General features: G+C 34.1%; 1 pseudogene; it reads left to right on the top strand.

The window, feature by feature from the left end:
• Window positions 1-3,460: 3,460 nt before the first annotated feature.
• On the top strand, window positions 3,461-4,400 carry LOC140531996 (olfactory receptor 6C76-like; annotated as a pseudogene).
• The last annotated feature ends 383 nt before the right edge of the window (window positions 4,401-4,783 follow it).

The raw sequence follows: 4,783 nt of genomic DNA, 5'->3' as shown, positions 1-4,783 counted from the left end.
TGACTTATAGATATTTAATCTGTAGGCTGATAGTCTCAGAAGCAACTGTTGCAGATACCTGATTCTGAAGGTTGCTGCTCCCTCAGACTTCCCGGGGTTTCCTGTTTGACCCTGTGGTAGTGAGAACATGCTGGTACAGCCTGTGTCCTGTGTGATGTGTGCTCCTCCACCCTCGTGCAACAGATCCTTCCCATCAACCTTTCAGTCTGTCTTGGGCTGTGAATCTGCCACAGTATGTCTCCTATTAGATTCTGCCCCTCCAAAATTCGGTGATATTCTCTTTTTAGAGGTACCTGAAGGAGTTTGTCTAAGAACTTACATGAGTAGTTCCTCTCAGTGCACCATCTTGGCTCCATCTCCCTATTGGTCTTTAAGTACAAGTTGGATCACAAAGGTCTACCCTACACCCATCAAATGTTGGAGGGCCTTTAGGACAGCAGGCCTAACTGAAGTACATAGAGGACAGAAAAAGGACTGTGCATATCTTTTTCAAGTTAGCATTTATTTATTAATAATTCAGGATAGATACATACACGCACACCTATTAGAGCTATGAATTTGTTCACCCATTCTGGAAAGCAATTTGAGACTCCAACCTAACAGTTAGTAAAACATGTGTATCCTCTGAATTAACTAGAGACAGATATTTTGTAAAAGGAGCTGTATGTGCAAAAATAATGGTAGCACTCTTTGAATAATATCCCTAAATTGGAAACTAGAGAAAACATGATGTAATTTTCATGGGGAATGGCCAAAGTAATTATGGCATATGAATGTAATGTCATGTTGTCATGTCAGAGGAAATGATGAAATGGACAATTTTAGAGAAAACAGGCAAGATCTTAAGGATCTGATGCTAAGTGAAGTGAACATATCTATAAGGAGAATAGTTTACACAATGGCACAAATATATTAAAGAAAAACAATTTTGAAAGTTTTTATAATTCCAATATAATAATGAGGTATGAGTAAAGAATTTTGTATATGAATCACTCTTCCCACCTCCTTTGAGACAGAGGATGCATTTTTGTGAGATTTTGTTTTTTTATTTTTAATTATTTATAGAAGAGGGAAATGGAAAAGTTCATAAATGTTTGTAAAAAAAGTTAATAACATTTATTATGAATCAAAAAATAAATGAATAAATAAACAGAACTATAAACATATTTTAGAAATTGAAAAGAGCAGAGATGAACTAGAATTCTGATGTCACTACTGTTTCAAAAATTCTATAATCTACTCTGTCTACCCCTATGCTTCCTTCTCTCAAGTCTTGGATTGTCTTATCAATATAGAAACCAGTCAACATCAGAGAGAACACATAAGGAATTCTGATCACACTTTAGGTTAGATAGACACTAAAATAAATCAACCAGGTAGTTCATTAAACAAATTCATTATGTATTTAAATACTAAGCTTTTATTCTTTCACTTTTGTCTATGGTCTTTTAGCCTTCACTTCAAACAAAAAAATTGCAGGGGAAACAGAGGAAGGTTAGCTTTCTATTCATCAGAAGTCTTTATTCTTTAAATTCAAATTCTTTATTCTTCAAATTTCATATATTCTACCATCCTTTCTAAGAGGACAAATGGTTTTATTTGTAGGGAAAAACAGGATGAAAATAACTGGCATGTGAGATATTTTACCAGTAGAACTTCATGAGTGTTACACTTTATGATATGAGGAAAAGGAAGAAAAAAGAAACACTGGAATGTTTTATTTTGCTACAATAGGCAATGGAATGGAAAAAGAACTGCAGAAGACAGAGAAAAGATGATCAGCTTACAGGGAATTCAAATCTAGCAAACTTTTATTTAGAAATGTGATAGAACTAAATGGACTTAGGTCATGAAAACCAGAAGAGATCTTAGAAAATCACCAAATCTTTCCTCTAATTTTTCAGATGAGGAAACTGAAGTACATAGAAGACAGAGACAGGATTATATATATGTATGTATGTATGGATATATATATATATATATATGTGTGTGTGTGTGTGTCCACGCATATATATATGAGTATATATGTACATATATTTCATTAACTAGCATATATTTATTAATAATTCCATATTATTTTTTTTCAATTCTGAATTTTTTCCCTCTCTCCCCATCCTGTACATATTGAGTAAAAAAGGAAAACTAAGTCTATTGCAAATATGATTAGTTATGGAAATTAGAGAATTAATAAAACTAATTTCCTAAAATAAAGTCTGATAACTACTCTGAGTCCATCAGCTTTCTGTCTGGAAGTAGATAGCATGTTTCACCATGAGTTCTATGGAATAGAGACTGGTCATAATATTTTTGATCAGAAGTAGCTGGTGTCACAATAGATAAAGAACTGGTACTGGAATCAGAAAGATGAGTTCAAATCTAGCCTCAGACGCTTACCAGTGAGGTGACCATGTGCAAGTTGCTTAATCTCTGTTTACCTCTATTCCCTTAATATAAAATGGGAATAATAAAAGTACCTACCTCCCACGGTTATTGTGAGGATCAAATTTGATAATATTTGTGAAGTACTGAGAACAATGCTTATTCCCTTCCTCAGTTTTCTTCTCTTTATGAAAGTTGATTATTTTTACAACATTGAAGCTGTGATTAGCAATTGATTTCATGGTTCAGATCACTTCATTTGACTTTAGTTCATATAAGCTATCTTTTGTTTCTAAAACCATCCCCTTTATTGTTTTTCTTTTTTGTCATTTTTTTTCAAATCCGAAGGGTAGTACCTCAGAGTTGTTTTGATTTTCATTTTTCCAATTATTAGTGTTTCAGATCATTTTTTTTGTTATGGATATTGATATACTGGATTTCTTCCTCTTAAAATTTCCCATTTATATCCTTTGATCACTTAGCAATTGAGGAATGATCCTTTTTTGGTAAATTTTTCACAGTTCATGATATAGCTTAGAAATGAGACTTTTATCAAAGAAAGTTTTTTTTCCAATTCATTGCTTGTTTTCTAATTTTAGCTGCATTGATTTTATTTGTTCAAAAAGTCAAAATTATCCTATCTCCTGTGAAATTTCATATCAATACATGACTACATGGAAAAATAAGTAAATTGATGGAAAAAATCACTACTACTGGAAAATAAAAGTATCATCAGTAACATCCTCACTATCTTCAGCAGTATCCTAAGTGTAATTGCATGTCATATTTGTAAAAAATGTCATCATATTTTTCAGTCTTATTTTGGGAAAAAGTTAATAAAACTATTTCCATCAGATTTGAGTACACAAACAATGTAAGGGACAAATGAAGGAAGCACATGCTTTTCTGCCTTATTTGGCTTCTTTAAACTATTATTTAGTTATCTCTCGTCTTTTATGTCCTTCATTCAATTCTGTGTGGTTCTCTATTCAGCCAAAAATATTCAAACAAATACCATTGCTCACTAAGTCTTTTGTCTCTTGTTTATATCTGCAGATCTGTGAGAGTTCTAGGGTTAGTCATGAGAAATCAAACATCAGTGACAGAGTTCATCCTCCTAGGATTGACAGATGACCCAGACCTACAGGTCATAGTTTTCCTTTTTCTGTTTCTTACCTACATATTGAGCATGACTGGCAACCTAACCATCATCACCCTCACCCTGCTGGACTCTCGCCTCAAGACTCCCATGTATTTCTTCCTCAGGAATTTCTCCTTCTTAGAAATCTCATTTACATCTGTCTGCATTCCAAGATTTCTGGTCAGTATAGTAACTGAGAACAATACAATTTCCTATAATTTTTGCATGGCCCAGGCATTTTTTTTTAATCCTCCTGGGTGCAACAGAATTTTTTCTTCTGGCTGCCATGTCCTATGACTGCTATGTGGCCGTCTGCAAACCTCTGTACTACATGACTATCATGAGTAATAGAATTTGCCATCAACTTACAATCAGCTCTTGGCTGGTAGGTTTCCTCATTGTCTTTCCACCAGTCATCATGGGCCTCCAATTGGAATTCTGTGACTCCAATGTCATCGATCACTTCACCTGTGGTTCTTCTCCCATGCTGATGATCTCCTGCACAGACACCAAAGTCTTAGATGTCTTGAGTTTTTTCTTGGCTGTTTTCACACTCATATTCACTTTAGCATTAGTGATTCTCTCCTATGCATATATTCTTAGAACCATTCTGAGAATTCCTTCTGCCCAGCAAAGAAAAAAGGTTTTTTCCACTTGTTCCTCCCATATGATTGTTGTCTCTATCTCTTATGGAAGCTGCATCTTCATGTATATCAAACCCTCAGGAAACGAAGGAGTGGCTTTGAACAAAAGTGTAGCAGTGCTGAATACTTCTGTTGTTCCCATGCTGAACCCTTTCATTTATACTCTAAGGAACCAGCAAGTGAAGCAAGTCTTTAAGGACATGATCAGAAGGATCTTTTTCTCAAATAAATGGTAATTTTAATGAAACTAAAAGCAAACAGAAAAACTTGAATTAACAGAGGAACACCAGAGATTTCATTGTTTTATTTTTCTCCTGGTCCCCTTCTTCTCCTCATTACATTCATTGCAAGCTTGTTCCTCTTCAGTCTTTAATTTATAATTAGATCCTAATGTTATTTTCACAATCCACAATCATTGAAAGCTGTTGCTGAGTATAGATGATGTAATTATGAGACTTGGTCGTCATCCAAATATATCCTAATCACTTCTCTTTCAAAGTAGTTACATGTGGAAAGAGGAGTTGTTTATTTTTATATTGCTGGTATTGTACAAAATATTTTTGGTATTTCTTTTGGAGTTTTCCCTTCATATCCTCATGAGAAAATAAGTCTCATTGCC

Source organism: Notamacropus eugenii, chromosome 3, assembly GCF_028372415.1.
Source record: "Notamacropus eugenii isolate mMacEug1 chromosome 3, mMacEug1.pri_v2, whole genome shotgun sequence".
NCBI lineage: Eukaryota > Metazoa > Chordata > Mammalia > Diprotodontia > Macropodidae > Notamacropus > Notamacropus eugenii.
The sequence above is the reverse complement of the archived record's forward strand: the minus strand, read 5'-3'. Positions and strand labels throughout refer to the sequence as shown.